The sequence below is a fragment of the Mustela erminea genome, chromosome 20, assembly GCF_009829155.1.
Source record: "Mustela erminea isolate mMusErm1 chromosome 20, mMusErm1.Pri, whole genome shotgun sequence".
NCBI lineage: Eukaryota > Metazoa > Chordata > Mammalia > Carnivora > Mustelidae > Mustela > Mustela erminea.
The window spans coordinates 30,324,046-30,336,584 of record NC_045633.1 but is presented as its reverse complement, the minus strand read 5'-3'; positions in this window follow the sequence as shown (position 1 = coordinate 30,336,584).

Genomic DNA, 12,539 nt, shown 5'->3' with positions numbered 1-12,539 from the left:
AAATAAATAAATAAATAAATAAATATTTTAAAAGGCTCCATTTCCAAAGAGGGTCACCTAATGAGGTGCTGCGGGTCAACACAGGAAATTTGGATGGACACAGTTCAACCCACCACACCTTGATTTCAGACTTCTAGTCTCCAGAACTAGGAGAAAACAGATTTCTGTCATTTGAAGCCACCGGTTTGTGGTGTTTGCTTCTGCAGCCACAGGAAATGAATGTACTTCCGTGCCCCTGTGGCAATTCGGCTCACACTCTGCACTCACCCAACCAACCAGCAGATCTAGCATCTGACCACTTCTCCCCACCCTGGAGCCTTCGCCACTCCACTGTCTCCTCCTCACCCTGCCCCTCGTGTGTGCACCAGAACCATGACCTCTTCCATGCAAACCCCTCGATGTCTCCCAGCTCAGAGCCCTTCCAGTGGCCCCAAGGCTGGCATGACCTGGCCCCTTTAACCTCACTGCCTTCATTCCCTGCAGCTCATCCCTCCAAATCTGCCTTCCTCCGGCTTTGCTTCTGCTGTTCCCCCTGCCACACTCTTCCCTACACACAACACGCCCCCCCCCCCCGCCCACACAGACACACTCTGCTTCCCCCTCTGCTTCTTTACTCTCAAGTGCCACCTGCTCAGTGAGACAATTACAACACCCCCTGCCTCCTGTACTTTGTATCGCCCACCCACAAAAGCAATAATCACCCTAGAGTATACTATTAATTTTACTAATTTATTGCTTTCATCTGCCTTCCCCCATAGAATAAAAACTCCAGGAACTCCAAGAAGGAAGAGGCTTTGACTACCGTGTTCACTATTTACAGTTTCAGCACCTAGGACAGTGCCCAGCACATAGTAGGAGTTCATGTCACTTCCCCCATTTATGGCTTCACAATGTCTGGAGTTTAGGAAAAAGAAGATCCTAAGGAAAGGATTCAGTATGTCCCCAGATTGTCCCGAAGGACAAAAGTGTCCTGGAAAGTCCTGATTTGGGCAAAGGGGTGATGTCCAGGGGACAGGATGTGAAGGCCTCCCTGCCTGGATCCTGGAGGGAGAGACCATTCTCTGGTGGGGGTTCCTTCCTGCTGGGGACCTGGAGCTGCCTCATGTGATGGTATGTCAGAAACCGGTTCTGCTGTTTGTTCACCATCAGGCTGGCTCTGACGGTGCCTCATTTGGGGCTGAGGAGGAGGATTTGAGGGTAGAAGCAGGGAGGCAGCCAGGCTACAGGGCTGAAGGGGCAAGCTTGGCTGGGACCTGCTTGGCATCTGGCCAAGGGGCTGAGGAGGAGCTGGGGCCACCAGAGAGGGTTGGGACCTTGGGCTCTTAACCTGGGGTGCCCAACCCCCAAGGGATCCATGGAGATAATTCGCAAACTCAGGGCAGAGGAAGAAATTGCATCTTCAACATTATAAACCTTTGATCAGATTGTGGTGGTTCCGTCGGCTGTAAATGTAGGCAGTGCTGTTAGCAGTTGCCGCGGCTGATTTCTCGGGCCATAGAAATCGTAAATGTGTTCATATCACATTCCAGTTGTTGTGGGTCTCTCAAAACATCAGCTATGCTGATCATGTCTTCAAAACTACAGCTGCTGTTAGACCTGCTGCTGGATCTTATTTCACTAAGCACATATGTTACAATACTATTTTGATAACTATATTTCAGTATAATTGGTTTCCTTTGTAATCCTATATGCTTTTAAAAACTATTCTAAGGGCTTGATTAAACCGGAGGGGAGCTCGTGGTACCAGAAGGCTATCTGACCTCTGTAGCTGTTCCTTAAAGAGGCTCAAAGGGCATGGGGGAAACAGTGGGGGGGACTCTGTTTGCTTTGGGGCAGATGAAAGGATCCTTCCGGGGACCCTAAAGGCTCCTACCCTGGGCATCTGACCCAGGGCAACAGGCCGGGCCACCCCCACAAGCAGGCTGTCTGCCTGTCTGCCTGCAGTGCCCAGTATGACCAGCAGGTGGCAGCCCCACCCAGCCATCCTTGCGCAGTTTCCTTCTTGCAGTGGTGGCTCTCAGGTGCCACAGAGGGGACACAGGGAACACAGATGGTGCGGGACCAGGCAGCTCTGGCACCCGCAGACACGCACGCACGTGCACAGGTATGCTCATGCTCACACAACTAGAGCAGCCTACCTGAGAATCAGCTTCCAGAGCATTCCACCTCTTCTAAGACAAAAGGCACTCCTGGGACTCTGGAATAGGGGGCCTCCTTTGTTCTGCATCATCTCTGCCTTCCCTAATGGTCTTTCTGAGGTGTGCACAGGTCAGCACGAGCCAACTCCAGCCTGAAAAACCTAACTGCAGCTGGGGCCAAGAGCGGGCGACAGAAGTGGACATCTGAGTTCCGTCTGGCTCTGAGACCGTGGGCAAGTGACAGTCTGAGCTCTAGTTTCTTTGTTTTGCACGTTTTGGACAAAGAGTGAACTCTTTCAACCCAACAACAAGAAGACAAACAACCGAGTTAAAAAATGAGCAGAGGACTTGAACAGGCATTTCTCCAATGAAGAACGACAAATGGCCAATAAGCCCATGAAAAGACGCTCCCCATCATTAGTCATCAGGGAAATGCAAATCAAACCACAAGGAAATACCACTTCATGCCTACTAGGATGGCTATGATAAACCAGCCCAAACCCAACACAACACAACAGAAACCAAATAATAAGTATTGGCTGGGCTGTGCTGGTGAGAATGGAAAACGGTTTGGTGGTCCCTCAAAAAGTGAAAAGTAGAATTAGTCTGTGACACAGTGATTCCACTCCTAGGTCTACACCTGAAAGAACAGGAAACAGATGCTCAAAGAACTCACTCACGGCCAGTGTTCACTGCAGCAACACGATTCGCAACAGCCGAAAGGTAGAAATGGCCCAAGTGTCCATGACCAGAGGAATAAAGAAATTGTGGTCTATGCCCACATTAGAATATTATTCAGGCTTAAGAATAATGTACTGACACCTGCTACGATGTTGGGTCAACCCTGAAAGCATGAGACTCCCCCAAACAAGCCAGACACCAAAGACCACATGTACGTTTCCATTTATAGGGAATGTCCAGAACAGACACATCCTTGGACAGAGAGTGGATGAGTGGGTGCCAGGCGGCTGGGAGGGAGGAACAGGAAGCGATAATTTAGTCGGTAGGGGGTATTCTTCTGAGCCAATGAAAACATTTTGGAACGAGAGAGAGGTGGAGTTTGTACAACCTGCGGAATGAGCTGCTGAACTGTTTGCTTTAAGATGGTCAAATGCATGTCATGTGAATTTCATCAACTCTTTTTGCAATTAAAAAGAGAAAAAGAGGGACGCCTGGGTGGCTCAGTCATTAAGCATCTGCCTTCGGCTCAGGTCTTGATCCCAGGATCCTGGGATAGAGCCCCGCATCAGGCTCCCTGCCCAGTGGGAAGCCTGCTTCTCTCTCTCCCACTCCCCCTGCTTTGTTCCCTCACTGATCTCTCTCTATCAAATAAATAAATAAAATCTTAAAGAGAGAAAGAATGAGAATGGGTGCATTTTCTGGGCATTCATTCAGAGAATCTTCTGGCAGCATTGGTGAACCTTGTACCAGGGACCCAGTGGGTCTAGGCTCTCTCCCAGCCTGCTGCCTCGTGGCAAAGGGCTGTTGTGGAGACTGAAGATGGAAGATTCTGGAGAAACAAGCATGAGGGGAGACTGAGGGGAGCTACAGGACCCTCCTGGGGGCCCCTTCGCCGCCATCTTTTCCAACTTCCGACCAGATCCGGGTGGCAGATGCACACACCCCTTGCTGGGGTCCTAAGCGAACTCACTCAGCGAGTTATCTTTTTGTCAGGGACACCGAGGTCCAGAGGTGGGAAAGCCATCTCTGCCTCAACGGCAGCAGCTGCGTCTCTCATCGGCTCACGGGAGCTTTGTCCCCGCCACCAGGTGAGGAAGAGCATCCAGGAGGAAACAGAGCTGGGGCGGGGGAAGGAGGGGGAGCAGGGTCACAGGCTGAATCGCTGCACACGGGCCCTGGGGAGAACAGGGAGGACTTTAGGGATCTGGGGGGGCTGCTAAGCACTGGGTGCCCCACCTCTTCCTCAGTGCTGGGCAGCTGCTGTTCCCCCCTAAGGCCTGATTTCCACCACTGTGACCTCAGGCTCCCTCCACATCGAGTTCTTCTGCCTCTGTGACACTCGTGTCTCTCCTTTTCGGTAAACTGCACGCGCCAAGGCAGGTGTGTGCCCCTCACTCCGGAGTGCAAGAGGAGCTCAGCGGACTCCCAGGAGCCCGTGATGGAAAGCAACCTGGGAACGTTGCAAAGCCATGAGAGTCTGGTGTCGCATTCTGGAGCCTGTGCTCCGCAAATTGCCTTGGAGCATTGGGCAGGGATGTGGGCCTTGCTTTCTTTTTAATTCTGCTCCTCCAAAGCCCCCGTGTCCATCTAGGAATGGGCAGCAGGGGGTGCTCAAAGCTCTTCTGAGAGGGAGCCAGCCCCAGAGCCCAAAAGGGAAGGTCAGGCCTGGGGTGGGGGGTAGTAATGCCCCACTCTGGTTGTAGTTTCTGCCCCCCAGCCCCTCCCCTCTCGGTTCCCCAAGACTGTGTGGGCACCAGGCCACCCCTAGCCTGGTCCGGGAGGTGATGGGAGGGGATACGGCATCTTCTTTCAAAGAGAAACCACAACTTTGGGCCCCAAACTCAGGTTGGGTCCGCTCACTCTCTGGCTCAAAACCCTCAAAGGCCCCCCATCACCTTTAGTACCAAATCCAAATTCTTCGTTTGGCATTCACGCTCCTCATGCCTAGCTTTCCTGCTTTATTCATGGTAACATTCCCCCTTTCACCACGATGCATGTGGTCTAACCATCTCCACCCCTGCCCCCCGCTGTCAGGGCTCACCCCTCATTCACTCAGCAAGTGTGCACTGTGCCAAGTGCTGGGAACGCAGCCACGAGTCAGCAAGGCCCGGCCTCCTGGGGCTTCCTATCCCTGGGATGACCGACACCAAGCCACGAACTGCAGAAACAGCCACCGAATGGCAGGGGCTGTGGTTCCTGCCGTCCCCATGCCTCTCTTTCATACCTGCCTGGGGGGCATGCCCGAAATCTGTCCGGCACCCAGGATGGGGACTGGTCCACAAGAGGCTGAGCATCCTGACTCCAGCCCAGATCACGGGGATGGCAGTTCTGCTGACGGCCTGCAGCTCTTCGGCAGAAAACCACGAGGCTTCCCCACCCCCGCTCCCCCACCCCCACCCACGTCTCCCAGAGAGCTGCTCTAGGACTCTGAGCTCAAGGGGGCAGGGACGGTACACTTGGTCCAGCAGGCACCTGACCACAAGCATCCACACCAGCTACTCCCAGGGCCACATACCCACTTCTCCCAGATTTTAACAACCAGGACAAAGATTATTGCCCGAGATCTCTTTATTCCTATAGTTCACTATGGACACAAAGAATATTCTCGCTATCTTCAGATTCAATCGGCCAATGAGAACAGGGTTCTTACTCTTGGCCATGTTGATTTTTCCCTCAGCCCTGTGCTCCCGGAAAACAGCAGGGCTTATAGGAACCCCCCCCCCACCCTTTGTATCTGCAAAATGACTTGTTGCAAAGAACCAGCCTCCGACACACGATTTAGACGAGACTCACGGATGCTCCCTGCCCCCGACTGTGACCTTGTTCACTTCTGACAAGGACAGACACAGACCCTCAAAATCCCCTTCATGGACCCATAAATGATTACCTGACTGGGCCCTTGAACGTCAGTTCTCAGCCCGAGCCAGCCAACAGCCCCTCCTGGAATGGCTCTGGAACAGGGTTAGACATTCTCCAATCTTCTATCCCGTTTCCCCACACCGGATTCCTTCCGGCTTCGTTTGCACCTTTTCTGAAGCAGAGAAACTCTCGGCCTCTCTTCTGACGCCCGCAGACCCGATGGTCAGAGTCTTCTCCCTCTTGCAAGACTTTCTTCCCCTGCCTTTCGAGAATCCTTTTGCAAAAAGTCACTCTTATCAAGTCTGGATTTGTTTTTCTTTGACACTCTAGAAGGAGCAACGTGAAGATGGTCCCTGATGGCTCCAGTCAGCAAGTCGCAGGGGCGGAGCAGCGGATACCCACCTGCCTTGGCTTTTACACTGGGGCTCATGGGATGTTGGGGAAAGTGCTTTCGTGTCCAAACAAGCCAACACTAGGATTCCTAGGAACACGGCTGAGCTCAGTCATTCTTACTGAGGAATGGATGCTTCCCTCTGGTCTCAGCACCCCCATCTCCCCAACGGCCCCCACCTGGGGCAAACCTCCTCCAATTCAGCATTCACCACAAAAGCCATGAAGCTGTCATCGGAGGCAAAGGACACGGAGGCCGGCTCTCTTCTCGGAACCCGGAGCCTGGAAGGGGAAAATGCAACGAGAACGAAACACGAATTAATTGTCCGGGGTTTTCTCCTGCCTGAGCAGCTCGCCCAAGGTCTCGGAGCTGGGGCAGGGGTGGCGCAGCTGGGATTTGACCTCCGGGATCCTCTGATTTGACCTCCCGAGCTCGCAGGGCTTCCACGCCCGCCCCGCCCTGCTGGGCTCCCAGGCTGCTGCTCCTCAGGCCCTCTGGGGGGCCACCTGTCCTGGGAGTGACAGGTGAGGCGCTGGGGCAGCTCTGACCATCAGGGGGCGCCCGGGCTTGGAGGAGGGGGACAGGAAGGACCTGTCTCCCACATCCTGGCGTCCTCCCCACAGCAGGAGGAGTGAGCCGGGGCAGGGCTGCCTGGGCTCAAATGTTTGCAAGCTGTGTGACCTTGGACAAGTCATTTTATTCTTCTGAGTCTCACTTTCCATGTCTCAGTTGGGGGAAATAAGGGTGCAGGCCTTGGAGACTCTGTGCCATGTGCCCCACAGTGAGGACCGTTGACGACTCGCTGCTACTAGTTCAGGTACTGTTAACAGCCCGGATGGAAAGCAGAGGAAACTGAGGCCAGAGAGTCAAGGGTACTGGCACATAAGCCAGAGTGAATCTGCCCCACCCAGCACTGACTAAAAATTCTGGTTGGCAGCACCTCCCGGTCTGGCCCTCACACAAAGTTCCAGAACATTCCAAGTCCCCTGAACCTGAGCTTATAATGGGACAGGTTGCTCCCTACAGTGTATAAGGAAGACTGGAACCGTGGACACAGAAAGAGCCCCAGGATGGAGCCCCAGCTGGGCCACGGCAGCCACTCACTTCTCTGCGCCTCAGTGTCTCTGACAGGATGTCTTGGAGGTGGTTGGGATTAGGTGTGGGGATGCGTGTGAAGGCTTTATCCCCCAAAACGTGAGTCCCATCTTGAAGCTCCCTGGAGGGCAGGGACCAGGTCTGAGGACTTGGTTCCCAGAAAGCAGGGTACAGGAGTGTAGGCAGTGACTATGCCCTAAATACAGGGAGCCGTGTCTACACAGGGGGCACAGGGCGTGGAGTGGATTAATACAATAGCCACCTGCGGGTGCCAGAGGCAGGGACCGGAGGGGGAAGGAACTATGGAGGCGCTGATTGGGGGGAAGGCAGTTGTGGCATCTCATTTTGGAAAACGGAATCCGGGGCACCTGGGTAAGATCAGTGGGTTAAGTATCTGACTCTTGATTTCCACTCAGGTTGTGATCTCAGGGTCATGGGATCGAGTCCCGTGTTGGGCTCTGCTCTCAGAGCAGAAGCCACTTGTCCCTCTCCCTCTGCTCATCCCCTTGTGTGCGCTCTCTCAAATAAATAAATAAATTATTTAAAAAAAAAAAGGGGGCAGAATCCTTCGGTCCAAGGGAGCGAGCTGGGGACACTGGTGGACGGAGGGCCACGCAGGGCCAGTGCCTCGCTGGCTGCCCCTGGGGCCAGCATGAAGCTTTAGGATTCTCGCTCAGGAGCTCCCCCTCCTCTAAGGCCTATCGCGGGGGTGGGGGGGCGGTGTGTGCCCCCAGCTCTGGATTTTTCCCTAAGTGCCAGGTGACCTTCAGAAGATCGCTTTCTGTGATTTTCCTCACAGCCTCGCCTGCAGCTCCATCTTTTAAAAATAGTCGCACAGAAACCCATTGCTTATTCAATGAGCTCTTTTGTTAAAAAAAAAAAAAAATACCCTGCAGCTTCGGTTTGTTTAGTTCATAAAAGGCCCACTGCGATTATCAAAGAGCCAGCTCATTAAAGAAAAATGGGATGCTGGGAAGGAGTGGGAGAGGGCAGGGGTGGCCTGGGGGAGGGGGGGCAAATCTCAGTCCCCTCTGGAGACTTGGGGCGGCAGCCCTCCCCTCTTGGAGGCTTAGCTGGCTCATCTGCATGGGGGTAAAAATAATAAAAATGTCAGGTCCTGGGATTCAGAGTGGACCGGACCACACACGCACAGTCCTGTCTCTCCGTCCCTCCTCATTCTACTTGCCTCCCTCTGCGGCTCGGCCCGCCCTCCCCTCCCAAACTTCTGGAAAGAATCACGCCCACTCCAGTCTCACCTGCTTCTCTTTCCTCTGCCCGCATTTCCTCTGCCCTGCTCTTCCCAAGGTTATCAGTGACGCTCACATGGCTGAATGGACGTTAGTGGACAAATATTTGTACAGAACCTCGTGTCCTCCGGGCGCTGTTCCCACAGTTGTCAGCTCTCATCTTGCTGGGCGCTCAGAGGTGTGGGGTCCTGGGCAGCAGCCCGGAACTGGGGGACTGGGGTCCAAGAACCAGCTCCGGGGGTCCCCAACAGACCAAGTTCGGCTGACAAAATCCAAAGCAGAGAGACGAGCAGCAGCGGAATGAGAAAGGGGTTTATTTCGGCAAGGCCAACACCAGGATGACAGCAGACTAGAGTCTCAAAGACTGTGCGGGAGGGTTGAAAATGCTTCCCGGTTTATAGAAGCAAAATGCGGACGGTCGGTGGGGACGTGCAGGTGGGCAGCGAAGGTCAGGTCGATCCCTGTCTTGGGGTCAGACGGCGGGGTCTCGCCGGCTTGCTTGGCCCACAGGGTCTTTTGCCTGAATTAAGAGATAAACTGGAAAGAAACACTTGTCAGTTAGAAAGTCTGAGGCCAAAATGAAGGTGGGTGACGTCCTTTTGCAGGCCCACCGCCCAGAAATCTACAGACCCTGTGCTCCCCTTGGTTCCCACCCACTCTGCTGGCTGGGCCTCGGGTCTCTTTCTTCTCTCGACTTTCTCCCAGGGGAAGTGGCTATTTGCCTACCCAACCTCTGTTTTTTTTTTTTTTTTTCATTTTCTATAATGGGAAGGGGGCTCCCCATTTTTTCTGGATATCCATGAGTCCAAATGCCTACATTTGGACCTAGAGCTGGTGGTGGCTGTTAAGAGAAAAGCAGAAGTTTGGGTTGAAACGTGGAAAGGACCCTTAAAAGGGACACAGGCAGCACTTTTCCAAGCCACTAACCTGTCTGATGACGTTGGTGACAATGGCTTTCCAACTGGTGTCCTGCTCCCCAGCTCTCCCCCAAGCTGTCAGGCAGAGCCTTCACAGGCATCACTGTTCTATTCGAACATCTTCTGTGGATCCCCATTACCCAGAAAGAAGTTCGAACTCTATGTTGAGCCACCAGGATCTCCAAACCCACTACCGACCTCTTAGCTCACTGCCCAGCTCTCTAAACCCTAGTCCCACATTGTCCCATAGAAATACATTTGAGCCACGTAAGTGACAATTTTCTGGGGCACTTGGGTGGCTCAGTTGGTTAAACCTCTGCTTTCGGCTCAGGCCATGATCCCAGGGTCCTTGGATCAAGCCCTACATCGGGCTCCCTGCTCAGTAGGGAGCCTGCTTCTCCCTCTGCCCGCTCTGCCTGCTACTCCCCCTTCTTGTGCTCGCTCTGTGTCTGTCAAATAAATAAATAAAAATCTTTTTTAAAAAAATTGATCAACAATTTTTTAATGGCCACAGTGAAAAATGAAAAGAAACAGGCCAGATTATTTTAATAATATCTTCTCTCAGTGCAATCTATTCAAAATATTAGCATCCCAACATAGAGTCAATATAAAGTTTATTAATGGGATGGTTTACCTTTGTTTCTTCATACTACATCTTCACCATCTGGTGTGTGTATTTTCTTTCCTCTTAGAGAGTATTTCAACTTGCTCTGTGTTTAGATTTCATAAAAATGTACAGTTGGAAAAGTGGATTCACATACCCGACTTGTTCCAAATAGAGTTAAAAGGCTTCCAGTGACAGAATTAAAGATCCATTTTTCAATTTTAATTTTAATGAATTAAAATTAAAACTTGGAATTTCTTTCCTTAGTGGCCCTAGCCACCTTTCCAGAGCTGTCTGTGGTCAGTGGCTGCCACAGCAGACAGAGCAGCTTGGGCTCTCCACCAGCACGGGCCCGCAGACTTTCCAAGATTTCCAATGCTCTCTACGCTTGTTCGCGCGCTGTCTGATGCTTTTGAGCACCGAGGAACCGAATTTTTAATTGTTTCCTTTTCACGGATTTAAATGTAAAGGCCACATGTGGCCAATGGGTACCCTACTGGGAAGCTGCTGTCATTCCCCAGACCTCTTGGGTCCCAGCCTTGGCCTCCTGTCTTCCTCTTGGCTGAGTCTTTTGTTTTAAAGATTTTATTTATTTATTTTTAAAGATTTTATTTATTTATTTGACACAGAGAGATCACAAATAGGCAGAGAGGCAGCGGTGGGGGTGGGGTGGGGCGGAAGCAGGCTCCCTGCTGAGCAGAGAGCCCGATGGAGGGCTCAATCCCAGGATCCTGGGATCATGACCTGAGCCGAAGGCAGATACTTAACCCACTGAGCCACCAGATGCCCCTTAACGATTTTAAGTTATCTCTACGCCCACCGTGGGGCTCGAACTCACAACCCCCAGACCAAGAGTCACATGCTCCACCGATTGAAGGAGGCAGGCATCCCTTGGCTGAGTTTTGTCAATGCAATTCCTTGTCAGGTTACTGCCTCCCTTCTGGGCCATTCCCCATCACCCTGTTTTGTTCCCTGTCCCAATACTGACATTTTCATCACAATTAATTGTTGGCTTTTTCTTCCTAGGTAGGGGGGGTGAGCTCCATGAGAGCTGGGCCGTGTCTGCCTTGTTCACCTCTCTGTGGCCAGTGTCTTGAGACGAGCACACAGCCGGCATTCCGTAACACTGAGTCAAACAGGTAATATTCATAAAGGATGAATCTGAGAGTCCAGCATTATTCACTTCATGGTGTTTATTTTTATAATTTTTTAAAGATTTTATTTATTTGAGAGAGAGATACAGCGAGAGAGGGAACAGAAGCCGGGGGAGTGGGAGGGGGCAAAGCAGGGTTCCTGCTGAGCGGGGAGCTTAATCCCAGGACACTGGGATCATGACCTGAGCTGCAGGTAGACTGAGCCACCCAGGTGCCCCACCGTGTTTAAAGAAAAAAAAAAAAAAAAAAAAGAGAGAGAGAGAGAGAGAAGAAGAAGGAACAGACCCAAAGCAGATTCACTTGCCCCCAGGACAGCAAGCCTCTCCGACTGCTAAGCTCTCAGTCTCTCCCGGAGTTGGGAGTGGAATCTGAAAGCAATCGGTCTGGAATTTCCTGGTCAGCGAGGTCATCTGGAAGAGAAGACCACATCTCTTCCCCGAAGGGAGGATAATCTTGCCTGAAATAATCCTTTCCTTTCTTTTGCTAATAATCTCCTTGTCCTTTCCCTCTATCAAAGTCTTCCATTTCCTACAGCTTCTGGGACCTTCTGTGTGTTTACTGGAAGGGACTTCCGCCCCTGTGCTGAGTGAATGGTTGAATAAAGCAGATTAGATGCTCAAATTTACTCAGTTGAGTTTTTGTTCTTTAACAATGGTGAAGCGATGGGACTCCTGGATGGCTCAGCGGGAAGCTGAGCCTCTGCCTTCCGCTCAGGTCATGATCTCAGGGTTCTGGATCTCAGGGTCCTGGGATGGAGCCCAGAGACTGGGCTCACTGCTCAGCAGGAATCCCCCCCCCCCCCCCCCCCGCCTGCTGCTCTGCCTACTTGAGATCTTTCTGTCAAATAAAAAAGAATAAAATCTTGGGGTGCCTGGGTGGCTCAGTGGGTTAAAGCCTCTGCCTTCGGCTCAGGTCATGATCTCAGGGTCCTGGGATCGAGCCCTGCATCGGGCTCTCTGCTCAGCAGGAAGCCTGCTTCCTCCTCTCTCTCTCTCTCTCTGCCTGCCTCTCTGCCTACTTGTGATCTCCGTCTGTCAAATAAATAAATAAAATCTTAAAAATAAATTAAAAAACAAACAAACAAACAAACAATGGTGAAGCCTTTCTCTTCTTAGGAGACACACATCCTCCCACTGCAGGCCAACAAATTCCTGACTCTAGAGTAATAGCCGTTATGTATATTGTGGCCCCTGGAGTGATAGTTACTACCTCCTGAGCCCTTGCAATGTATTACGAGAAGGGCTGGAAGCACTTTCCATTTACTAGCTCACTTGATCCTCACAGCAGTCCTATGATGGGGCTGGGATTATGAGCTGCACTAAGGCACAGAGAAGTCCAGTAACTTGCTCAAGGCCACACAGCCAGTAAGTGGCAGAACCAGAACCCAGGCAAACTGACTGCAGAAGCCACGGTCACATTAGCTATGAGAGATAACTTTCCAGCTCTTTTGACC